The sequence below is a fragment of the Podarcis bocagei genome (assembly GCF_964188305.1).
Source record: "Podarcis bocagei genome assembly, chromosome: 2".
Lineage (NCBI taxonomy): Eukaryota > Metazoa > Chordata > Lepidosauria > Squamata > Lacertidae > Podarcis > Podarcis bocagei.
In genome coordinates this window covers 28,382,218-28,409,502 of record NC_138126.1, presented here as the reverse complement: position 1 = coordinate 28,409,502, position 27,285 = coordinate 28,382,218, and the positions used below count along the sequence as shown (strand labels likewise).

Below are 27,285 nucleotides of genomic sequence, written 5' to 3'. Positions count from 1 at the left end.
CTCAGGGAGGTTCACAAAATAAAAATACCCAAAATAAAAACACAAAATACAGAATAAAATACAGAACAGGAACCAGAACAAAACAAACCAATAACCCCAATTGTTGTTGTACACCTGTACAAACCACTACCTAGGGGCAGGGCTATGAGACCAACTAGTGCAGGCAGAGGCAAACTCGGCCCTCCAGATGTTTTGAGACTACAATTCCCATCATCCCCGACCACTGGTCCTGTTAGCTAGGGATGATGGGAGTTGTAGTCCCAAAACATCTGGAGGGCTGAGTTTGCCTATGCCTCAGCTAGTGAGATGCATTCCTAGGAGCCAAAAGGCACTTAGCAGGCCAATTCAGTTGTGCGGATTGAATACTCATATGCAATTTAAGAGGCCTGCTATCGTGGCAGAATTCTGTAAATGGATTAGGCAGCTGTGGTGCAACATCACTTTTTAACAAATGTGTTTGCCATGTAATATTGGGTTTTCTAGTAGGCAAACAAACAACGACAGTCAACCTGGCAGCAATGTGGCCACATCACACCCTTTGTGCAACTTGTTCCATAAGTGCCAAGGGAGTACATGACTCCTTGGGTAGCTTGCTTGAAATGATTTTGCTTAAGGATTATGGATCTCTCCCCTCCTTTTAGTTCCTCGTTATTTCCTACGATGTTTATGAATTTATACAAAGCTCGACAAAGGTTGACACAGAGGTTAACGCTATACAAATCTGATTAAAATTAGCTGCGCTGTTTTCAAAGGTCAGGTGCGCTCTGTGGATATTCTTAGAGATTATATTGTTTATTCTGCATATGTATACATCTTAAAACTCTGCAAAGGTCATGGGGAGAGCTGGTTTGTAGAATTCAAAGAAAGGCAGTTTAATACCTTAATAACCTTTATTGAGCTGAAACAATAGTCAAAACTAGCTATCTGATTCAATGGTGGACTTTGATGGTAGAACGCTTAAGTTGAACCAGTTCTCTTTATTTGTGTGTGCCACGTTGTTACTTAAAGTGTGGCGGTGATAGAATTGTAGTTGCTTGCGGCATTGGAAAATTTACCAGTTTTTTTAAAGGTCTAACAATCAGCATTGGTTACCAGTTTTGAACTGGGTGGGGTGCAAGAGTCCTGCCTGTTTTTAGGTGCTGCTCAAAGCACAATGATACATGTTGTTTGTGTGTGCTTCAGTCTCCCTTCTGATGTAGCTTGTGTGACGGACAGATGAAGCAACCAATCAGGAGTGAGCGGCAAGCAAAAAAAAAAAAAAAAGGTGGAATGTGACAGTTTAAATAGCAGATAGGGCCTGGCTAAGGAAGCAGCTGGGCGGTTATGGGTTTGCTAGGCAGGACAAACCATGTCTTGAATTTCCTTAGGGAAAGCAATAGATTGCAGGAAGGAGCCAGAAGCATTTTACAGCCAGAATAAAACAGACAGCCATTCTAGGAGCAATTGGATTTATTAGAAACAGAGAGGAAAGTTATGAGCAAAGTTCTTAATTACATCTGTAAAAGGAACTGTGACTGAAACCAAGTTCTGTGCCTTTAGTAGCGAAACCTCTAAGCCTTATCCTTCAGAGAGTGCTTGTTAATAAAATTCCAGTTTTGTTTCCATTGTGCCTCATTCTTAATTTATTTCCAGTTCAAGAAACAAGTGGTCACAGTGATAACCTACATCATCCCCGCAATACAACAACAAGAGTCCTTGTTTCTAGACGTCAACACGCACATAGCACCTCTGAATTCATAGTTGTTTCTGACAGGGAGTGTCACAGCACTCCATATACTCAAAGGTATTCTGGTGAAAGTGAAGTATGGGGTGGGGTGCTTAGAAGCTTGCATTTTGATTTTCTGTCACCCCAAAACCACCCTTAATACAACACTACCAAAAAATGGAAGGGCTTTATGGGCACCAGCAGGTTCCATCTGAGGGTGCTTTGGTGCCCATTGGCACCACGTTGAGGACTCCATTCTTGGATAACGTGTTCGATTGTGAAAGGAACCAGATGGGTTTATTTCCAAAGATGGCCCGAAGTGGTTATTTCAAAGGATTTGCAAAAGTTGCGGTAATTACTTAGCTATGGTAACTTGCCCTGTATTGTATATAAAATATTAGTCAGTTAAAATAATTCATTTGGAAGATATTGGGATTAACTTGGTTGTGTGTGTGTGTATTACAAAGATTCCCTTAGAACTGTAATATTCATGCTCATTAAAATTCAGGAGGTCTAATAATAAAGCCACAAAAGGATACAAGTATGAGTCAGTGAAGCATGGCTAATTACAGCAGTTTTCAATCATGCAACCAACAATTGGCACAAAACTAGGTTTCTATTAAATACATACTTCTGGCGATATTTTGTGTGGAGGGAGAGGCTGTGATCGGAAAGGCTCTTAGCATTTTTTATTTTATTTTTTTGGCCATAAAAACAGCGAGTCTGTTACATAAGCGTTGCATTCTGCATTGGCATTTTGTTATCATTCCTTTGCCCCCGTGATGCTGTTTGCATCGATTTTGGTTTTAAAAGCAAGGTACAGAAGTGAGTGAAGAGTCTTAAAGACAAACTGTAATGGCTCTTCAGATGTATTCTGCAATGTTTCTGTTAGGTCTCCAAAGATGTTTCTGTTGTTAAGCCTAATGAGTGGATTACGTTTGTTTTTTTCTGCCCAAGATCAGAATTGACATAAATCTCCACCTCCCTCCGAGATTTGTCTGCGGGAAAGAGAACTTCCAGGAACAAAATCATGTACTTAGTGTAATCCTGGGGTAACTCGCTCCAAACGTTGTTGGAGTCTCAGCTCTCATCAGTCTCAACCAGCATGGCCAATGGTCAGGGATGATGGAAGCTGCAGTCCACAATTTACAGAGAGCACTGTGCTTACTACCTCTGCTTGCTGTAAGCCCTATGTAAGCTCAGGAACAAGTGCCACTGGGTTCAAGCGTACTGAACTCACAGGTAAATCTGTTTGGTACTGCAGCATTAACAGAATGGGCAAAAAACAGTGGTACCTCGGGTTATATACAGATGCTTCAGGTTACAGACTCTGCTAACCCAGAAATAGTACCTCGGGTTAAGTACTTTGCTTCAGGATGGGAACAGAAATCGTGCTCCGGCAGCGCAGTGGCAGTGGGAGGCCCTATTAGTTAAAGTGGTGCTTCAGGTTAAGAATAGTTTCAGGTTAAGTATGGACCTCCGGAACGAATTAAGTACTTAACCCAAGGTACCACTGTAGTACCACTGTGCTATTCCCCCTTAGAGCAATGGAGCACCAACCAGCCCCATTGCTTCCAGTGGGAATTCCTGTATCTGTTTTCAAAGCATGTGGGGTCAAGGCAACCTCATGCACTAATCCACTACAGCCACTACAGCTGGATTGCCCATTTTTAAAAAGAACCTGAATCTCTTTTAGAGAAACAGAGGCAGTACAGCAGCCTTCAGACTACTTAGTAAGTTCTTTACATAATGGCAACAACAACAAATGCCTGTGTTTTCCATTAAAATTTCCCGGGATTTGGCTGTCAGGAGCCCATGTCAGAAGTGGTGAATTCCGAAAAAAATACCTAACGAACCTCTTACGAAAAGAAAAGAAAAAAGCTGAACAACTTTTGTGTCCAGATTTTCACTTTCTGAAATACGGCCAACCCTACAGTAGAAGACTCTGTGTTCTAAATGCCATATTTTCCCATGTATAAGATGCCCCCATGTATAAGACGACCCCTATTTTTTGAGCCCAAAATTAAGAAATAAATAATCGCAACTTTCTATGTATAAGACGACCCCCAATTTTAAACTTTAAAAATTTGGAAAAAAAACAGTCTTATACACAGAAAAAATACAGCAGTTTTAATTATGTGTTGCTGTCTTCTGCTTTTTACTGTGTGTGGGTTTTTAAAAAATAAATAAATTATTTAAGCTGATTTTGAAAAACAACAGATGTGCTCCTTGGGGATGTGCCAGATGAAAATATAATTAATATTAAGTCTAGAAATTGTTTAATTTGGATCTCTTACCTGCCCTTCACCATAATACGTTCCCAGGCTGGGTTACAACAACGTAAGTAATATAACTGGAAAATAAGATAAAACCACGAACCCCAAAGAGCCATGCATTAATTAGCAATTTCCATGTAGACACTGGCGGAGGAAGAGGGGGGTGGGGGAGCGCCCTGCCCCTGGGAGTGCGATCCTGGTGGAGTGGTATTGCAGCTGCCTCCCACCTGCGCTGCGCGCCACGCCCCACAGGCGGTGCGCCACGCCCCCAGGACGCACGTCACACCCCTGCGGGCTGCACGCCTGCTCTCTGCCCCCCCCAGTGCTGGAGCATGAAGCTCTGCCACTGCATGTAGCTCATAAAATTTTACACCAACGTTAGAGACTCGTAACCCCAGGGATAATAACAGTGAGGCTAGCTGTGTGATACACATAGTGTACCTGCTAATATTAGCAGCGTTGACCTTCTATGGGTGGTAACTGGATCATATTGTGTTGGCTGCTGGTCCTTTGCTGTGCTGCCATAGAAAGTTGCTGCCAGATCCTTGGCTCATAATACTGAGTCTTTCACAGCTATTGTTGTGGCATCCGTGCAAATGTGTCAGTGTGAAGTTTTAGATTTAATCGCAATACAATGGATAGTGATTCTCTGTTAGCCCAGAAGACACCCCCTCAAACTCAAACAGTTATCGGCTCCTACGATCTAGTTTAACCTGATAGCGTGTCAGCTTCTAGGTTCAGATCAAAATCGCCTCCAATTCCACACACAAAAACCTCGAGCATTCAAAGCATAATATTTAAATGGATCCTTATAAACACTTAAGGTTCTCATTAGTTCAACATTAGAGGACCAATGAATATTAATGTTTGACATCAAAGAAAACATCTAAAAATCAAAGCAAATAAACACCAATTATATAATGCTGCAAAACATAAGGGGCAAGGCTGTAATTGGGATGGCATCTTTAATCTGTGAAGGCTGCTCAGTGTTAGACTTCTTGTTACTCTAAACTCTGAAATAATGACACAAATGAAAACTGAAAGGAGTGGACAGCAGGGATGTGTTGGATATATAGCCTGGCAACATGTAACTCAAATACACACACACACACACACACACACACACTGACCCCAAGGTAGATTACTTTTAATATTTTAAATACTTTGAGGGATTCGGTAATCCCTCAATCTACTGCTAAAAATGGCCCGCTGATGTGCTATGCTGATAAAACAGCATTCAGATAAGCAGATTATATCAATACAGCCTCCAAAGCAGATGTATCTGATTGTCGTAGCCTTTAGGTAGGTCTCTTTATTTTGATACACATTCAATATTTATAAATGTTAAGGGGAAGCAGTTGATCATGGTTCGTTTGGGCTGGCTGGGATGCAAGAATAATCATTGGCGTTGCATGGTAAAAATGAGCTTTCCCCTATCCAGGCTTCCACCTGCTCTGACTGACTTTGGTATTTGAACCCAGACAAACTATGATTAATCTTAATTATGGTTAGTGGAAATGAAACAACTTCAAATAATACTTTTAGAACTAGCTCATTTTCATTAAGATTTGCTATAGTTTCTTTTCACGGAGTGAAGCCGCATTGCTGTTGCCGGAGAGCGCTGACTTTTTCCTGTGGAAAGTTGGACTTTAAACAACTACCCGTGAGTAGAACGGAAAATTGGACTATGAAACATCTTAATTTGGCACCGAAGCGGGAAGGTTCTAAACAGGAAGTCCGCCTTCTGCTTTGGTAAATAGATTGAAGCAAAGACATTGCAAGCTAAAGTCTGGAAAGTCGTTTGTAAAGGACTAAATCTCCATCGGCTAAAACTACTAACCCCCCCCCCTTGGAAGCAGGAGAAGAGGGGGGAAATCTTAGATTGTTTAAGCCTGCAGGAGAGAGAGTAAAGAAAGATAAATTTCCACCGTCTTGAACCTGGGAACGGGGTGCCAGAGACAGACGTTTTGAGGAAGTTCATTGACTGTGAATAAAACGTTTCTTGACAGATAGTTAAAAAAGAGAAACATATTGATTCCAATGTTTCCTTTTGCATTTAAAAGGAACAAAATATTTGAAAAACGAAAGTAATTTTGTTGCTGGATCTGCTTTCAAAAAGACGGATACAAACAGAAATTGTTTCCTCTAGAGGGAGCTTGTGAAACTGTTGCTGGAGTCGATCTGGGGAATTCTACAGCTGTAGAGATTAAAGATCGTGGGAACCAGACATTGACCTTGAACAAGAATGTGCCCTGAAGAAGCCTTAGTGCTTGCTCTTTGCAAGACAAGCGCTTTACTGGAACAGCTACATGAGAAGATGGATTTGATGACTGTTGCAGTTAATAATTTTGGACAAACAGTGAATACCTATATAGAAACCACTCAGGAACCGACCCAGGAATCTGCTTTGACAGGGCAAGTTGTGCAGAAGACAAAGGAGGAGGTTGTTGTTGAACCTCAAGTAATACAAATGGAGAGAGCCGCGGCCTTGCAGGAGCATAAGCTGTTGTTTTTGATGACTGAACCTGGAGAAAGACAGATTTGGAGAGATGGAGTACCGTTTGGTTTGGAGATGGGAAGTTGGATAGATCCCCCTATGCAGGGAAGTTGGCTTCTGGGATCTGGTTTTGGGCCAGGGGGAGTCTGGAGTTGTGGGGGCCCTTAACTTTGGAGGGACTTTGAAACATGCCTTCAAATACCTTTTAGATTTCAGTGCTGACTATGGAGAATGGGCTGACCTGTCGAGAAGGGATAAAGACATTGTTAGGTTGGAGTCTCCCCGAGATCTACTCCTCAGTGATAAAGGAAGGAAATTAAGAATAAGATCAGCAGAAGACAAAGTAAAGTGCAGGTATAAATATGAAGAAGATCTGCAGAAGGAACATGGAAAAGACTTAAGAGCCTCGGATAGAAGATCACCAGGTTGATGGACTAGATGGAATGGATAGAAAGGACTGACAGAACCCGAGACCAGGAAGAAGAGACGATGGATGAAGATTGGAAGAAAGTTTAAAAATTCATTTAGAGAATTATTGTAAAATTAAGGAGTGTTAGAAAAAATGTTGGAACGAAACTATTTGGCTTTAGTAGAAATGCTATAAGGAGTTATGTATAAATAAGTTTTAAGTTTTAGGGCTTTTTATGGTAAGATAAGGTTAAAATAAATTAAGGCAATTTAATGACAGAATATAGTGAAAGATGGAAAGGATTTGCTGAGATAATTAATAACTAGAATACAAAAAAGGGAGGTGTGAGGAGGTCGATGAAACAAGTTAACGAAAGATAAAGATTTGGGAATATTGGATTTGTTTTTAAATTTTTTGTTTGCTTTTGTTTTTGGTTTTGATGTATTGTGTGTTTTGTTTTCTTTTTTCTTTCTATTGACTTGTATTGTTTAATTTCTTTTTTTGTCTCTTTTCCTTTTCCTTTTTTTCTCTGTAATTTTAAATTCTCAATAAATATCATTTAAAAAAAAAGATTTGCTATAGTTTGTCTGGACACAATGAACTGTGGTTTAATCTAAAAAATGGAAGCAACAGGCCTTGGGTTTCATGGCTAAACCATAGTTTTGCAGTATGTTCTCACACTATTAAAAGTTATATATTGTTAAGAGTTTGTACCAGACTCTCCAAAATTCCTGGGTCCAGTAGGGGTTAGAATTTAGTCAATTCAAATGTTAAAATATAAGCCAGTTTCCTGACCAGGAAGTCAACTGAGGTGATGGGCCATTAGGAGGACAAAAGGAAGGTTGATGAACCATTAGGAAAGAGACGGAGCTCTGTGCCAGATGGCAAATGGAGGGGCCCCTCCCTCAACTCAAGACAAAAAAGGAGAGTTTAAAGTAGAGTCTTAGAGTTGAGTTGTCCATGATGTGACCTAGGGGGAAAAGATAGCAGGCTGTTGAAGACAGAAAGCTAGAGAGAGGATCAGAGCCATGGCTGATATCTTTTTGAATCCACGGCTGTAGCTATGGGAGAAATAAGTCCCTCTTGGGATGTCAGTGGTGTGAACCCCTCCATCGTAGGCTCAGGTTGTATATATGTGTAAATAAACCGTATATCATAAAGACACCACAATCTGTGCTGTGCCTCATTTCGAAAAGAGAAACACGAACCCTGGGTAAGTGCGTCTGGAGCCCCTGGATTCTTGCTCCATTCAGAGATTGGGATGATGCGCAACAATATATAATGGCTTGTATCCAAAGAGATGTGTGTATACACAGTGCTTCGCCGTTTTTTTCTTTCTGGAAATAGGCTCTCACAGATTGCGGCAACAGAAACTCCCTGATGTTCAGGGATTTATTTAGTTTTAGGAGGCTCCTTCTGGAAACCTATGACTATTCTGTTGAATCCTGACCAATACCGTTTTTAAAGCCCCCCACCCACCCAAAGTGGAATCCAGCCAGATGCAGTGCATTTTTTATTTCTTAAAAATAATTTAACGTCCTGTGGAAATGTGTGTGGCAAGGTATTTGGGCTGGTTAGTGCTCCTTAAGGTAGCATCAGGAGCTGTCACTGTTGTAAACACCATGAGACAGAGCAGTTGTACTGTGGCGATTGGTGATATGGTATTTCTCTCGTCAAACAGAGATTTCAACAGAATGTTGCTAAGGGAAGCTGGGCTGGAATGACACTTTCTCTCATTAGAATGAATACCGTCAGATGGGTTACATTCGGAAATATATTCTGTGACTGGCATTTTGAAGCTGTCTTTCCTTCTGTCTGGCTCTTCCAAACTTTTGTTCAGAACCCCTTAGATGTTCCTCTCTCCTGAGGTATTTTTTCTAGCTGGGGGGGGGGAGGGATTAAAAAATCAATTGTCCACATTCTTCCTCCTTTGCTGGGATGCATTCATATAATCCATATTGTTCAGCTGATCTTTGTAATGCCAGTGAAACTGCCCCATAAACTACTTCCTATTAGTCTTTATCCCACCCCCCCCCCAAATTAGAAATTGAATTAAATATTTTCGGAAGTTAGAAAAAGGGAAACCACAGGTCCAATAGGGCAAAGCCTTTCTTTTTTCCTGCCATGTGTACAATGGAAAAATGATTAGAATTTCATATGAGGATTGCCTAGAGAGAATGACACTTTAAAACATGGTTTGAATCTGGCTTTGTGCTGTAGCTGTTCTCCATTCGGCCGTTGGAGTGCTTGGTTTTCTCGAGTCTGAATGCTCAGTGTCTCTGTGTGGAGAAACACAGAGCGCTGGACCTGCGCAGGGGATAATCTGGGGGGAAAGAGGCAACATAAAGAGGAGAAGACAGAGAATAAAGTTGCATTGCAGAGGATGGTATGAGAGGGTTGTTAGGAGTATAGAGTCAACCCCCCCCCCCCGCATCCATTCACCAAAATCATTAACACTTTGGCAAGCCAGTGACTCTCTTGGGCTACAATCCCAAAGCACACTTTGGCAGAAAAAAAAATGGGACTGACTTCCAAGTTAAAAAAAAGAAATGTAATTAAGATCAGGTTGTTCGTTTCTTAAGAGCATCGAGAATCCATTTATGGCTTCTCACATATGGCCTTATTGCGTCAACAGTTGCATTCCCTCTCCATCAGGCTGTGCGCACTGACTAGTTATTACCACTACAATGAAGATTTTGCTAGCACATAATTTCACTGATTCATTCCGAACTCACCATGGCAAGAAATAATCCTGAATGCCTTCGCCTTACTGCCGAGGCTTCACCAGATGCTGTTGTACCAGTAAAGTTTCATTGCTGAGCAACTGTAGTATATGGAGCCATCTGGGGCTGCACCATGTAGATTGCTTGAAGTAGGGAAACAGCAGAATTCTAGTTTCCTTCTGCCTGCTTGCCGGGCAGGAATCTCCTGAGGGTGCTGTGGAGCAAGGTGACCCAACCGTTTAAAATAAAACAATGTTCATTTTATTGATTTTTATTTAAAGTAGAAGAAGAAGAAGAAGAAGAAGAGTTTGGATTTGATATCCCGCTTTATCACTACCCTAGGGAGTCTCAAAGCGGCTAACATTCTCCTTTCCCTTCCTCCCCCACAACAAACACTCTGTGAGGTGAGTGAGGCTGAGAGACTTCAAAGAAGTGTGACTAGCCCAAGGTCACCCAGCAGCTGCATGTGGAGGAGCAGAGACGCGAACCCGGTTCCCCAGATTACGAGTCCACCGCTCTTAACCACTACACCACACTGGCTCTCAAGTATTTATTGGCTGCACGTCATCAGGTTTTCTGTTCTGCATACAAAATTGAAAATAATTCAAAAAACACAAATACATGGTTTTTTATTTTTTAAAAAGTCAAATGGTGAAATAAATTATAGAAGAAGCTAAAACACAACACAGCTAAGTAAGAAAAGCAGTTACCGCCAAAACTAAATAAAAAATGCAAGCAGGGAAATCTCAGCCTGGTGCTGGAAAGATAGTCATGTTGGGACTGGATGTAGCTCTTTAGGGAAGAGTTCTAAAGTTGGGACAACACCACAGAGAAGTGCCTCCGCAATAGCATAATTCCATTTATTTCATTTATCTCCCACCTTTTTGACAAGGAGCTCAAGGTGATGTACATAGTTCTCCCCTTCCGACTTTAAATCCACATGGCATACCTCTGTTAAAGATGGTACTTGGAGAAGATCTGTGCAGAAGATCTTAAGACTCCTGTTTTAGGGGGAGCGTATCAGGCTAGGACACAGGTGGTGCTGTGGGTTAAACCACAGAGCCTAGGACTTGCCAATCAGAAGGTTGGCGGTTTGAATCCCCGTGGCGGGGTGAGCTCCCGTTGCTCGGTCCCTGCTCCTGCCAACCTAGCAGTTCAAAAGCACGTCAAGTGCAAGTAGATAAATAGGTACCGCTCTGGTGGGAAGGTAAATGGCATTTCTGTGCGCTGCTCTGGTTCGCCAGAAGTGGCTTAGTCATGCTGGCCACATGACCCAGAAGCTGTATGCCGGCTCCCTCGGCCAATAATGTGAGATGAGCGCCGCAACCCCAGAGTCGGTCACGACTGGACCTAATGGTCAGGGGTCCCTTTATCTTTACCTTATCAGGCTGGAAATTACCCACCAACAGTACAGGGGTTGTATCAAGTCTCAAGTTTGTTCATGCTTATCAGTTCCATAGTTGTGCTCAAGCAGGTTGTGCACAGCCTCACATCTGTTTGTCCTTTGGCTACTAGTGACCCCTCATCCTAAATCTCTAAATGACCTCTCCCTACCAGCAATTTCATGTAGATGCTAAATCTCATCGGAGAAAGAGTAGATCCCTGTGGGGCCCTGAAGCACAGCTGTCTAGGGATCAAGCAGTAATCTCCCAGTTCTACTTTCTAAAATCAGCCCTCAATTAGGAGGGGAGCCACTGCGACTGCATGCCTTCAACACCCCATTTCAGAGAGCCTGTCCAGCACACTGCTGCCAATGGTATTGAAAACCACCATAAAAGTCTAGCAGAATCATCAGGGTCACACTTCTCCTCTCTCCTGACAAAGGTTATCCCACAGAGTGAGCAAGGCAGTTTCCAACATATAACCTGAAATCTGATTGAAATAGATCTGTATGATCCAAGGGTAACTGGAGTTTACCAGAGTTGTGGCTTAATTTGTTCCATTGATTTCTTTTTAAAAAAATAATAATAGTTGAAATAGTCACAAAAGATCGCCATTATATATATATGATACATAGAAATAAACTGAAGACAAGAGTGAAAATGCCTTTAAAATCTTGCGGTGCTTGCTGGTAAAAACAAAGGAAGCGCAAATCCTTTCAAATAATTCATGTTTTCATTTGCCATCTCACAAATGAACGAATTCGGAGTTTAGCCGCTGGAGCCAAATGCCAAGTCTTTTGAAGCCTTTCATGAATCGTTAGCTGTTCAGACTCTCATCATTGTATAGTCATTAAGGGGTTTTTTTTGGCTTTTTTTTGCAGCTGTTGTTAGATTTCACACCAACTCAGAATGTAGGAACTGAACTCTGCAAGAACCCCAACAAGACACAAAGCAGGTTCAGTTGAAGTGCGTCAGTTATATTACCATCAAACTTCCACTAAATGTGCATTGTGCCAAAGAGATTGTGGAACTTCAGTAGGCAGCTTTTCCCGTGATTTCTTACCCACCTTTCACCACAAGGTCCCAGGGTGGATTACAACACAATATCCGGTTATAAAACCCCCCACAAATAAAACAGATGCTGTTTTAAAAGCAAAGAAGAAAAATATCAACTAAATGACGAAGGTACTGCAACACAGAATTTCTTAATAGTCATTCTCCCACCTTTTAGATATTGTTCAAAAGAAGTCCTCTCTGAGTCCAGCTTTCCTGGTCTAGAACTCCATGTTATAAGTGTTGGCAGTGAAACAAAGCGGTGCCTTTCTTTTCTTTTCTTTTTAGTGATGAACTAAGTCTGATGTTTAGGTTTTTTATAATAATAAACATTAAAGCCGCCGGGCAAGTGAAAAGTGTGATTCCAAAATAAATGATGGCAGTGAGGGAAAATTTTGGGAAGCATTTCCCTAAAGTTTGTAGGATTAGAAGAGATGGGTTTTGTTTTAACTTCGAGACAATATAACAAAGTAAAAATAAATTTAAAAGCCAAAAGTATTTTGGAAGTCAGGCTCAAGAACATACCACGGGCATCTTCCTTCACATTAAGCTTCTGTGTTATTACTTCCAAACATGTGGCAGTATAATGAAGCATGAGTTTTAGAAAGTTTTAAAACCTTTACTGTATCATTTCTGTAAAAGAGAAGCCACAACTCTGCGTGGTTTATTGTCCCAGAAAAATGCAAGGATCAAATCACAATTTCTCCAACGACTCTAACATGATTGGGGTAGTTAAATTCACAAACATAAACATCAACCAAAGCAATATATTCATTTCCAGCACAGAAATCATTCAAGTCCAGGAAATTTCTAACACAGACTTTCTTAGATCACTGGCAATATCATTTATGGGGGATGTAATTGCATTGAAATGAGTCATCTGTTGTTTGTGTTGCATATATTCATAAGTATCTGATACACTTTCTTCCAGAAGTTTCAATAGGACTTGGCCATTACTAACTTTTGACATGCTGAGGTCAGAGCTATTGCATATACCTTTCTATACGATGTTTATGGAAAGGTGCCTATTTGCCATTCCAGGTATAGAAAGATTGGTGTAACTCTTGTCAACTGACTTTCTGGGTTTGCCTCCTGCTTCTCAGCTGTTTTCCAGCATCACTTTCTCTTGTTCTTGATTCATATTTGTTTGTCATTTGTTTCCTCAACTTCAAAGGCTTGAGGAACATTTTGATAACTTCAGTTCCTCTTTTCCCTAGGTCCGGGGACTTCTCAAGTCTTGACATATTCAGTTGATTGACACATCTGGAATTCACTCTTGCCTTCGTACAGATGCTACCAGTGTTGTGGTTATTTAATTTATTCATTTATCTCATTCAGTTTATGAATTGCTTTCTATAAGACATTAGAAGGTTATTTAAGAATGAGTGAAGTTCCATGGTCAGAAATACTCAAAGGGAAGGGAGCCCAAGATGGATGGGAGTTTCTTAAAGGTGAAATATTGAAGGCACAAAGGCAGACAATTATAATAAGAAAGAAAAGTGGGAGGCATCTAAAGAAACTAGTGTGCCTGCATAAGGAGCTTACAGATGGAGTAAGCTTGTTTTCTCTTGCTCCAATGGATTCAAGTTATGAAAAAGGAGATTTCAACTGAGCATCAGGAAGAACAGTAAGAGCTGTTCAACAGTGGAACAGACCCACAAGAGTTAGGATATTTCCGTTCCACCTTAAAAGGGAGCAGGCTGTGAGTCACAGAGTCTGCGTATTTCCTGTTTTCACAGGATGTTTCTGTTGTGTCTTTGCTTTCGTTTTCTCTCTGTCTGGAGACACTGACGCAGGCAGTCATGCCTTTCTTTGTTCTGATCAACGCTGAATAAAACTTGTAAATAATGCTCTCCTGCGTGCAACTTTTGGCTGTGCATTATCTGCTGATAGAGTGTGCATGAGCTCTAGAATGTGGCAAGATATTTTCTAGCTAATTGCTGATACTGCATGCCTACGGGAGATCGATGGATCGTCCGGCAGACGGCTTGGGGGCCATGATGGACTTTATCTCCCTGGCAGTATCCCAACACTTGGCACCTCCTTCCTTTGAGGTTTTAAAGCAGCGGTTGGCTGGCCATCTGCAATGCATGAGCCAGTTGAGATTCCTACATTGCAGGGGGTTGGACTGGATGACCCTCAGAGGCCCTTCCAAGTCTACAATTCTATGATTTTTTTTGAGGGGGGCACAATTTCATATATAAAAACAATTTCAAATCTAACAATACAGATGCAGGCTTGAATAAAACCTCTGTGTAAAAGGCTTGTTCAGAAATTAGGCACTGAAAAGGCAGTAGAGACAGTTTCTGTGTGATACAAAAAGGGATGGAATTGGAAAAAGGATGTGTCACCATGCCAAGGCCCAAATCTTGCATCGTACAGAATGGTCCTCCCAAGGAGATGCTATCTGCAGGAAGCCATCTGGTGTGTTCTCTCACTTCCTACACTTGATTATTGCCATTTTCTTCTTGTTACTCTTCCTCTTTCTACTCTTAATTCCCTCCATCTTAGGTGCTTCTGCTTGTTTAAAGGTTTCTGCTCATTGTTCAAGCTTGCAGTTTAATAGGTTTCCACCCTGCCTTACAAATAAAAATTACCAGGGTGGCTTACGTACATTAAAAATACAATGCAATATATGAGCAACATAGCAGAGAAAAAATAGATGGCAAACATCGGTCTTTTGTACCACGCTGTCGGTGGACTTCCCCTCTCTTCCTTTATTTAATTTCAGTTATCTACATGGTCTTGCACCTCTATGTATATTTATGTTGTTTTTGCTGTGTGCTCCTCCCTATACCCTTCATTCTACAGGCACTAAATTTAAGATTGCCTTCCTCCTGCTCCCACCATATGACTAGAATGCCCTTCAGCCTGACCTACCTCTGTTTTTACATCCAAGTAAAATGTTAAAACAGCTTGACCCCCTCTTTCCTTGTGCGTTGGCATATTTATTTATCATATTTCTATGATAAAAAAATCGAAGACAAGATGGCTTACAAATCAAAATATGAACCTCAACTGAAATTAAAAGAGCGTTCCGAACAAAAAACAAAACAAACTAAAAAGCCAGCCACAGAATCAGCATTGTAGAAACATCACCATAAAATAGCTTTGTTAGTTTTCTTACAATTTTGTGCAGCACTTTGCACCGTATAAGCCTCACTGATAAACAAAACAATACTACTGGGGGAAGTGGAAAGAGAGGCACCTGCCTATGTCATCTCAATTGTCCAGTCATTCATCTCCAGGGGAAACACATGTCTAGGTATTTGCTGTTTGCTAGTGTCCAACCAGACAGTCACTTGCAGGTCTTTCACATGACTAACACTGCAAAACAAATTTTGCTTTCCTAATGTTGAGTTTGCTTAGATCCTTGCACGCTCCAAGCTGTCTTCTGTCTTTGTTTGACTCTGCTTGATCTTGATCATCTACCAGTTTTGCCATGGAAAAGCAGTTCCTGTGGAGGAGGAATCTGGCATATGTGAAGAGGGAAACTCTTATGGCACTCAGTCATTGTTTGCATCCTCCTATCTACAAAACCACCCATGTGTGGATGAGCAAGCCTCTGTTAGCCGAGCTTCGTCAACTCCATCTTCACTGTCTAAGAATACAGATCGACAAAATAGCCCTGTTACAGGTTCCTCAAAGTTACCAAACTTGCAATTATTATTTTTTTAATTCGCCCACTTTTTACCCATAAGAAGAGGCCTTACTAAAGCAGACTACTACTAAGATGTTGCAGATAGGCTAGAAACATGATAGGTTGGTGGCCTGAGGCATGAAATGCTGTCTGCCACCTCTGATCGTTTGCTTAATTTCTATGCCAAATGTGCAGGACAGGACGTCATACCCAGAAACGCAGTGGTCTGGCTCCAGAGTCACAGATTGCTCCATTCCTCTGCAGTCAAGCTGGGGGGTAGGGACTTCCCTTCTTTTCTAGCCAGGATGGAAGCCAAGCAGGTTGGCAAAAGAGGAACAAAGTACAGTCGTACCTCGGTAGTCGAACGCCTTGCGACTTGAACGTTTTGGTTCCCGAGTGCTGCAAACCTTGAAGTGAGTGTTGTGGTTTGTGAATGTTCTTTGGAACCTGAACGTCTGACATGGCTTCTGTGGCTACCGATTGGCTGCAGGAGCTTCCTGCAGCCAATCGGAAGCCGGACCTTGGTTTTCAAACATTTGGGAAGTTGAACGGACTTCTGGAATGGATGTCGTTCGACTTCTGAGGTACCACTGTACTTTGCTTCATGTTCACAAGCCTGCTTGGCTATTGGCAAAACCTATTGGTGGGTTTCGCAACTTTCTGACTAGTTGCAGGACTTTAGCCAGACCTAGCAGAGTAAACGCAGAATCCACGGAAGCAATTGGCGACTTGGCTGCAGACAGGTTAGATGAAGCAGGAACCAGGAACTTGTAGTTAGGTGTTTATTATATACAGTGGACTATTTACAGGAACAGAACACAGATCTTTAGCTTGCTCTCTTATACACGACTCACAGCTCCTACACTGACACACAGAACTCTGAACCCTGAACTCCTGAACTACCAATTCACGAACTAACACATTCCAGTTAGTAGGCCATTAATTATCACTCCCTTGAGAGAGCTTGACCAATCAGGGAGCTGTCTCCATGCCTCTGTTATCACCAGGCAGACTTACTCCTTCCGATTGCCTTCTGACTGTCTGCCAAACCTTAATTGACTCTGTGTGAGTAGCTGCACGTACACAGTTTCCCAACATTGGCTTCCCTCCTGGCTGTATAGGGAGGGAAGACCCTTCCTCTGTGGCTAGGATGGAAACTGAGTGGGTTGATAAAGGAGAGACCCATTGTTCTGTGTCTCCTTTTGGCAGCACTCACGCTTGCCTGGAGGGAATTCCATGCTCTTGTATGCCCCCTGTAAATCTCCATTGTGCTTTCAGTTTCATCTGTATGATAGTTCTTTTTGTTTGTTTTTAAATAAAAGTCTTGTAGAGCTTACTTTCAGTGAGACTCGTGGTCCCTTCCAATGCTACAATTCTATGATTTACATGTATGCATGATTTCTTTCTAAATGGCCTTTATGTAGCCTGGAACTATGACACAGGTAGAGGTGGTGGTGTTAACCTTTTACACCTGTGTCATAGCCCTGATGAAAATCCCTCCCAGCTGAAAGTGCTACTGATGATAGCAGCTTCTCTCATCAAGCAAATAGCTGCCAGATCTGTACTGATCTTTCTTGGCATGGTGGGTTAATGTTGCTCCCCCCCTCCCCAATGCCACGCTGCTCTTCTGGATTGAAGAGCACGTACCCACACCCCACATGTGAGAAGATCAGTTTAAGCTAGTTTGGCCACAGGCCATCTTGGAGACTTGGAGATTACAGTCATACCTCGGGTTGCGAATGTGATCTGTGTGGGAGGCACGTTCGCAACCCGCAGCGTTCGTAGCCTTAAGTGCTGTGTCTGTGCATGTGCGCGACACAATTTGGCACTTCTGCACATGTGCGTGATGTCATTTTGTGCTTCTGCGCATGCGCGAGCTCCGAAACTCGGAAGTAACCCATTCCAGTACTTCTGGGTTCGACACGGTCCACAACCCGAAAACGCGCAACCCGCATACCTTCGTAACCCGAGGTATGACTGTATAAGTATTTTAAATAAATTTCCCATTGAAGCCATGTTTTTCTTCTCCTCTCCTTTTCTCTGGATCTTCTGTTTTTGAAAAGTGAAATTCCAGATCTGTGACCGCATTGAGGATGCCCAACAGCAAATGTATGCTGCATCAATTTGACAATGTGCTTTTGGACTTGTAGAGAAATAGCTCAAAACATGTTTGCCAGGGCATGCCAACAGGCTGCAATTTGCTACACACGTCGCGGATATATAGTTTATTTAATATATAAGCATGCCGAGCAATGGAAGAAGGCATATAGCACTTTCCAAATGTATATCACGCATTCTTCTGAGTGAAAATTCCAGTGTGTATTTTTGGATAGGCAGAATTGTTGAAAACAAAGCAATAGGTGACTGAATCTGTTCTGTATTTTGCACCTCTAAGGGCGGCTAGGAAAGAGTTATCCTCTTAAGTGTTCGCGGCTGAAGGTTATAATGTAGACCTATGGTGTAGTATTTAATAAATTGTACTGATCAGCTGTTTACATCAAATTACCCTTGCTGTGAACAGATGCATGGTACGAATGTTGTATTCGGTACAAGAGTTTGCTTCTATCAAAACATAATGGAAACAAAACCTGTGAGATTAACTGGCACAGTTGGAGCAAATGTGTTTTTCCAAGTAAATCTTATCGGCATTACTTGCCTGTTTATTTTACAGAGTATGTTTCAGATATCCTTACATTGCATTTGTGCGTTGTTAGGAAAGAATAATAATTCCGAGATGGGAGATTTGCTTGTTTGAAATGGCTTTTCTTGGAAATCTCTCCTATTGTTGCAAGAGTTTGTTTGTGGTGAAAGATACAAATTTCTAATTGGGGGGAATAAGGTTTGAATTTTATTGATGATAATGTTTATCTTTACTTGCCAGGAGAATGTGGAAGGTTTAATTGCCCTGTGCAGCTGGGGGTGGGGGTGGAAAAGAACTCCGATAGCAGATGCAAGGAAGATGCCCGACGTCATGACCCACTAGGGAACTGTTTGGAGTGAAAAGCACTTGATATCGCTGGAGAAAACCTATGGAATCTGCCACTCATGTTGGCATTACCATTCCTGCAATCCTTGGGCTCACGGGAGGATTCTTCTAACACTTGTCACAGTTTGATTTTGAACCTAGATATGAAGCTAATAGTTTCTAACGGTTTTTCAAGTGCCACTGAATCAAATTACTGAAGTAGAAAGGAACGGTTGACATTCTGCTTTAAAGTGACCGTAAGTTTGACCCAGTTCTACTGCAGTGGTGTCATCACAATTGTATCTCATTGCTGTAGGTTCTCGGATGCTGACAGGCGGAACAAGTTGCTTTAGCTCGCAGTGCTCAGCTGTCATACAGAACAGCTTGCAGATCCTTACGTGAATGAAATGTGCAGGGAGTTCCTTCCTCCCTTTCTCTCTCTCTCTCTCTTTCTCTCTCTCTGTCTCCCCGGTGCTCACTTTCTAGGCTACCAGTGAAACTGTATGTGCGTGGAAGGCAAAATAGGCAGGAGGAAGAGGAAGAAGAAGTTCATTTGAGAAATTTTGTTTTGGCTTCAGGGATGCAAGTGTGTGCCTTTCTCCAGTAAGCTCAACATTTTGTGAGGTTTAATAAAGAAGGCTTGGAGCTACCCAGGAAGCTCATTTGGGGAGAAGGACCTTGATTATTTTTACACTGTCTGAGCAGACAGATGAGACGCTGTCACCTTTTGTCTTGCTCTTGTTAGCGTCTCACACAGTTGAACAGAGGCCAAGGATGCTGACTTCTCATATTTATTGAATGATTGCCACATACTTGAAACGAGGACAGCAGAGATTCCCACACACCATGACACTAATTCATAAATAGATAGGAACAAAATAACTAGGCAGTTATCTATATCTATATCTATAATCTTTTTTATTGATTTTCAAAAATATAAACATACAACATAAAACAGTACAAAATCGAGATTACTCTGAATCTCCTGACTTCCCCCCGTCCCTCCCATGGGTCCTTTAGATTCTATTTTCAACTGCATATCAGTACTTCTCCAATTTTTCATCTTCCTAAATTATCTAAACGTTCTGTTACATTAGAAGTGTATTTAAAGTAGGCAATTTTTTTTTTAAAGTGGCAGGATCAAATGCCAATTATGGAATGAAGCAAAATTAGAACCCATTGTTCCAAAATTTGAATTCATCCAGATTGCATTATTTGGAAGCATTATTGATTTTTAAAAAGAATATATTTTTTTAAGGAACAGCGATGAAAGCTCAGTGAAGAAATAAAAAAGAACAACTTAGTAATATTTAAAAAACAAACAAAACAACTCAAGCAAAATCAAACCACAAAGTGGTGGATAAAATCCAGAGAGGTTAGGGGCACAGTGCTGGCTTGTCTTTGCTGGAGTGCAGGTTGTGTTTTTCTGCTAGAGGCCAAGCTGGCATACATGCCCTGTGCGGTTCTGTCTGCAAGCTCTTAGCCAACCTACACAGTAAGAGGGAATCCAAGAGGCTAAGGCATAATAAGTGCAGACAGAGAAAAGGGATGGGGAACAGAAGGTGGTGCACAACTTAAGTATTCAGGTCTAAATTAGTGCCATTATTTTCAACGGGCCTCTGAGTAAAAACTTGGATGAGTGCCACCTACAGACTGTAGAAACATTTTGTTTCCTGTTATTTATCTTGAACTGCAAATTCCAGTAGAATTTACAGGTGTGAAGGCCGAGATTCTTGAGACTTGTAACTAGAGACCTTGAAGGATTCCATCCTTGAATGGTAAAACCACTTAAGATTGCAAGCCACATTTTGGAGAGCCCTGAAATGCGCTGACTTGGATTGCAAAGACCAGTCTATGTTTATCCATTGTAGGCTAGGTCCTGATAATGGCAAACACAGTTGTTAGGGATCTCCTAAGAACCCTCAGCATCCTTAGCAAACTGCAGTTCCCAGGATTTTTTTTAAAAAGTGGTATGATACTGCTGTAAATGTATAGTGTGGGTGGGGTCTTTGTTCCTCTGCTCTCCTCCTCATCCGGCTGCTCTGTTCTTTCCCTTTCCACTCAGTTTCCTCCCTCTGCAAGTTTTCCGAATTTCATGCTACTGAATTATGAAGCTGCCCCTCCCCACGCTTTAGGTTTCTTTTTTTGTTTTGTTTTGTTCTTGTGCATTTTTTAAAGGGACATACAGTGGTACCTCGGGTTAAGTACTTAATTCGTTCCGGAGGTCCATACTTAACCTGAAACTGTTCTTAACCTGAAGCACCACTTTAGCTAATGGGGCCTCCCGCTGCCGCCGCGCTGCCGCTGCATGATTTCTGTTCTCATCCTGAAGCAAAGTTCTTAACCCGAGGTACTATTTCTGGGTTAGCAGAATCTGTAACCTGAAGCATATGTAACCCGAGGTACCACTGTAGATTATGAAATAGTACCAAGGTCACATTCTGCTGAACAAGCACGGTTGTGAACGAGATTGCAGGTGGATGGGTAAAAAGCAATCATTGTGGCCTAGACTGGAAGCATTGCAGGTGGATTGTACTGTAAGATACATGGAAGCACTATGCTCCTGCTATCCCTACGAAGCCAATTGTCTTTTGTAAGCTCCTTTGGCTTGGGAAGGTTGTACGCTGAAAGCTCACAAGTGCTTTAAAGAACATAATAAAAAATGTGCAATCATTTTTAAAGCAGGAAGAAATGTACACAACAAAAACTTTGTAAGAAAGCACAGGAAATGCTTAGAGGTACTTTGAAAATTAAATTTCTATAAACACAATTAATAGTTGTGCCTTCACAGAGGAGGCGGCGCTTTAGCATCCTCTGACAATTCTGGGCGGAGTGTGCGCAGGTTCGTTTCTTGTCGTGTGGTGTGTGTGTTTTAAGAAAAAAAAGGGGGGGGAGCTCTAGTAGTCATTCAAGTCATGACTTTGTTAGAGTATGAGAAGCCTTTAAAATCACTTAGTAGAATAAAACTCCCAAGTACTGTAACTGTCAGATTGCTTTATCTAATTTATGGAATGGAGGCAAAGGAATAAACAATAACACTCCATTTAGAGTTATTAGATTAGCCGTTATAGAAACCACAGAAAGTACATAAGCCTTTACTTTATGTTCACTTGAATTTGGCTATTAAGCTTTGATGGAACTTTCATTTAACCAAATGCCTTTGTTTACAACAATAAACTGGTTAACTCTGATTTCCCTCCTAAATTAAATATGGCAACATCAATATTTGCCTACCTCATTGGCCCTTAAGTTTGTGCAATCAGTTCAATTAGGGGGGTCTGATTCTGCAGAGATTTATGCCTGCGTTGTTTACCACTAAGGAGGCTTCTTGCCCATGAGAACTGCACAATAGGTGCCACCCAAATTTTCAGCCTGCTGTTGATTTGCATCTTTTCTTCTATCTAGCTCAGAGGTGGGGAACCTGGCGCTCCCAAGGTGCAGTTGGACTCCCAAGTCCCCATTAGCCCCAGTGACCGTGGCCAAAAGTCAAAGGTGACAAGAGCTGCTGGAAGCTCTCCATCCCTGATCTCGCACAAGGCACTCCAGGCAGTTCATCATTTAATATAGTGATACAGATAGTTCAACAGACAATACAAATGGAAAAGGGGGTGATAAGGAAAGAGAAAAATAAGCTTTGTTAGAGAGTTCTGGGAGGGAAGGTACTGAATGGCAGCTAGTCCAAGCCGAGCCCTTTAAATGCTGTGGAATGGCGTGGAAATAAAAAAATCCGACATAGGGCTGTGGTTGCGGCACCAACAATGCCTGCATACAGACCATACATTTTAGGCACTCCCTGAAAGAATCCTGGAAACTGTAGTTTACCTGTAACAGAGCTACAATTCCCAGCACCCTTAACAAACCACAGTGCCTAGGGTTCTGGTCTCTCTGTGTGTGCTTTAAACCTATTGCTTGTATGCAGCCACCATGCTTATTTTTCAGTGCAATGTTGTTATACCCTAAATTAAAACAGAAACAACTTGTTGTCTTTGAAAATGAAGTTACAGCTTGATACTTGGTGAGAGGAACTGAGACCAAGCTGGTTTCAGACAACCGCAAGTGCTCTCACGAGTATGAACGGGTCTGGTGCTTTGGCTTTGACTGGCAAACTTGCACAATGCTGTAGTGTAGAGGGATTCGTGGAGAAACAAAAGAAGATACTGATTGGTTTATGTTTATTTGGATGAGGTTGGGTGGCCATCTCTCACAGATGATTTAGTTGAGATTCCCACATCGCAGGTGTGTAGACTAGATAACACCTCAGGGACCCTTCCAATTCTACAATTCTGTGATTCCTTTTCTTTTATTAACTGTCGCCTGGAGGAACCTAAACCCCCTGTAACTCATATGTCTTTTTGGCTTAGTAATTTAACTTAACATGCTTCTATTATTTTCTGCCTTACACACGTCATGGCTGTGTTTTGCATGACTGTATCCGGTGGCCAAAACCCATTATTTGTTGTTTGCATTGTTTCACGTTATTCTGAATAAAAATTATATTATAAAAAAGGGAAGAAAATGAAGTTAAATTACTTTAACCCAGACTTGGCTGAGATGCTCTGGCTGCTTAATATTCAGAGTAAATCTGTTTTTATCTAGCTGCATTCATCTTCGAATCTGAAGGGCTTTGTGCATGCTTCCATAATCAAATAGAACAATAAGTCTGTGTGAAGGAGAGTGAATACGCTACAGAATGCAGGTAAATGCTCATAGATATTTTGATTTGAGACTCGGCCAGCACATCAGAGGATGCTCCAGTGAAAGGCATTCAAATTTTTATCTTAACGGGAACCAGATGAGACACGGCTCAAATTGAATATGCCACCCCTACTAAACTTGTATACAGCACTGCCACCAGCTGTCTTCAAAACACACATTAATTCCGTATTGCTCTGGAGCCCGCAAATACGGCTGTAGCAGAGTTATTTGTTATGAGAACTTGCTGGTGTGCAACTCTACAGTACTCCAGAGTTTAAATCTTTTGCGTGTATATTGAAGTTCCAAGGTTTAACACAGAGTTTAGGGGGCATATTTTGAGTGCTTTAGGCTCCTGCAGGTCATGAACTAAGGCTGTGCTTGAGGATTTTCAGTGTTCTTCGTACTATCTCTTGGCTTTAGAAAAATAGTGAAATCTACATGATTTCCCTTACTTCACATGTCGGTGATGCTACCTCTTTCCACTTTAGAAAATCTTTAACTGGAAACAGGCATAAAAAGTCACCAAGTCACTTACTCCTCTTGTTTTTCTCTAGATGTAATATGCTACAAATATTATCCCACACCTTTTGTTCTTCCCTTCTTCCTGCCACTGACTCAGTATAGATAGGAGACCAAACCAGGATTTGCCCAAACCATAGTTAAGGGCCCACATCAGGGGTCAGCAAACTTTTTCAGCAGGGGTCCGGTCCACTGTCCCTCAGACCTTCTGGGGGGCCGGACTATATATATATATATATATATATATATATATATATATATATATATATATATATATATATTTGGGGGGGGGGATGAACAAATTCCTATGCCCCACAAATAACCCAGAGATGCATTTTAAATAAAAACACACATTCTACTCATGTAAAAACACGCTGATTCCCAGACCGTCCACGGGCCAGATTTAGAAGTTGATTGTGCCGGATCCGGCCCCCGGGCCTTAGTTTGCCTACCCATGGCCCACATTGTTGACTTGAGCTTTCAAATGTAGAGCAACCAAACAATGCTTCATTGCTTGTGGTCTCTATTTTCTATCTGTTCATCATTGAGCTTCAAGTCCTGGTTGTGGGTTTCTGATGGGGCTGTCTGGTTGGCAAGATGCTGGAATAGATGCAAAGAGCGTTTTAAGGTAGCACAACTGGTTCATCCTCACTGGCTGCTGCACTGCCACAACAGTGTTGTGGGAATAGAATGTGAGAGGTGGGGGGCGGAATTTTAGTGTTGCACGGGGCGCCGCTGAAATTTGAGATCTGCCACTGGTAGATGGGTCACTGGTCTGATCCAGCAGACTTGGGTTACCTGAAAGATCCTGTCTCCCTTTACGAACCTGCCCAGGCGCTAAGAAGGGTGAGCACCTTCTCTCTGTTGCCTAAACATCAAAGACAGATGGTGACACGAGAGACGGTCCTTTCTGTGTCTGCTCCCATACTGTAGAATTCCCTCCCAAGAGAGGTTAGACTGGCTAAGACCTTCCCCTTCAGGCAGGCTTTTGGAAACCAGGTGCAGACGATGTTGACCACTGGACTGCTATCATGGCATTAGGCATTTCAATGCTGGTTCTATATGGGTTTTATTGCATTTTAACTATTGTTTCTAACTAGATTGGTTTTATTACTTTGAGAGAAAGGCAGTATATAAGTATTAAATGAAAATGAACGCATAAATAAATAAATAACCATGGCTTCTGACGTAACAGCAAACCACAGCTGGTCCAAATTGCTGTTTGCAAACCGGCTTCAAATCCAGGCTTGTCAGCCACTCAAAAACAAACCATGGCTTGTGAAGCTAGCAGGTTCAGGCATGCAAACCATTTTATAGTCCAGCATCTGAATAAAGGCAGATGCGATTAAGTAATTGTTTGCTTGCTCCTCTGGCCTTCAGATGTTCAGATGCATAAGTAATTCATGGCTACTATGCAGAGTGCTAAGAATGTTTCTCCCTTGTGCCTGTCGCTAGTACTTGGAGCGGTGAAATCAGTAAAGTCCTTTGATTTCAGTGGGTCTACTCAGAGTACTATCACCCAAACACTTTACAGCTCCCACTTTTGTTACCTTAGAACAGTAACTTCATTTTGCAAACAAAGCTAAATGGCTGATTTTGATGCAATGGTAAGAGTGAGAGAGGATTTGATTACAATATACACTGTACTATATAGGGAAAAAAAGAAACCTGTCTCTGCCTTGAGATAGGAAGAAGGAGAGGCAGGGGTAACACTCCAGCTTTGGTTGTTCCTTGAAAAGTTGGATCTGGCCATGGTGACACATGCTGTGGTTAACATCTGGCAGTGAAGCTGTTGCATGGGCAGCGGCTGTGCATGTCTTATACATACAGTGGTACCTTGGGTTACATACGCTTCAGGTTACATACACTTCAGGTTACAGACTCTGCTAACCCAGAAATAGTACCTTGGGTTAAGAACTTTGCTTCAGGATGAGAACAGAAATCGTGTGGCGGCAGCAGGAGGAGGCCCCATTAGCTAAAGTGGTGCTTCAGGTTAACAACAGTTTCAGGTTAAGAACGGACCTCCGGAACGAATTAAGTACTTAACCTGAGGTACCACTGTATGTGGAATATTGGCACAAATTTATATAGGCATGGGCCTTTTCTCCAAACTTCCACCGGCCTATCTCTCATCTTCAGTATTGTCTGTCACTCTGATGATGGGATGAAAGAGTTGGAAAGTGGCAGTGAATGTTTCAAGTTCCCTTGTTTAGCACTTATAGGCTTTGGGTTTTATTTTCCCCCAAAAGCACCAGTAGAAAGACTGAGCTCTGTTTCCCCGAAAACTCCTTCAGCTTGGACTTAGGTTAAAACGTGGCTACTAATTTATAGAGCAAATGTTCCCGTTTAATTGGCAGGCGGCTCAATGCTTCCTCTTTTCCTCTCTTATCCTTTTGCAGCCTTGAAACATAGCAAAGAAGCGAAATCCATTGAGAATACTCTCTAAGGTAAGTGTGTTTATTACATTGCATTAGCAAACATTGCCGTGCCGCATTGATTTTTCTTTTATTCGGGGATTTAAGTACTCGGATTAATGACAGAGCAGACAGGACAACTTCTTTTACCCACACGGCTGTCCCCTCTTTGCACAAAACGCCACGCCGCAGTTAGAGGGAAAAGCATAACAAAACGCGCTGATGTGCTGAGGATGGCCAAATTTCGGGTTGTTAGCTGACATGCGCTTTGTTCTCTGTGGCTGAGATATTACCGTGTAGCCGTGCACGCGCTAAGATTAATGCTACAGAATAGAGAACAAAAGGGCCTGCATGAACTGGTATTGCTCTTGGTCAATAGTGGAATAAAGCTAGCTGGCAAAATAATGCATTTAAAGTGGGCTGCTGAGTGGCGTTTTAATCTGATTGTGTTTAATTTATTGTGATAGGCAATATCGGATAGCGAACAGCTCTGCAGAAAGGAGGGGGGGAGATTATTGCTTGCGAAGTCCTCCTGGCTTTGTAGCTGGTCATTAAGTACATAAAACTGATTTGTGGATAGATGTTGGAGCAAAAGCTCCTTCCCCTTATCTTATACCACACCCCGTGGCCTCGTTCGCACGCCATGGTAACCCATGGTTAATGGCTTAATCGGAGTGGGCCAATTTCACCCACTTCATGCCTCCCTACCAGGGAGTGGGAGCAGCAAACCATAATACTTGGCTCATGTTTGAACCGTGGCTTTGTTTCACCCTAGACAATCCACGATCTGAAAGCCAAGGCTCGGTCTTGGCTTTCTGATTGTGCAGCTGCCTGTTACGTTGCCTGGAGCAAGCATTTGCATTTTTGTTTTTTGACTGCAATTTTATTATCTATGCATCGGAATAAACCGGACCACTCGTTCAAGCTAACCTGTGCGCTCCGAATCGGGGAGATTCTTAGAGTTACCACACAACAGCCCACTCATTACAAGCATGAGGAGTAACTTT

At 41.9% G+C, this 27,285-nt stretch overlaps 1 protein-coding gene across 6 annotated transcripts in view; it reads left to right on the top strand.

Annotated features, from left to right (window-relative positions):
* The window catches only part of FHIT (fragile histidine triad diadenosine triphosphatase), a 1,070,670-nt gene that overhangs the window by 21,252 nt on the left and 1,022,133 nt on the right, over positions 1–27,285 (top strand). For all 6 annotated transcript variants that reach the window (XM_081184398.1, XM_081184395.1, XM_081184391.1 and 3 more), the window contains one exon: positions 26,264–26,311. The gene's annotated coding sequence lies outside the window, so the exon portion shown is untranslated. The remainder of the gene's footprint in view (positions 1–26,263; positions 26,312–27,285) is intronic.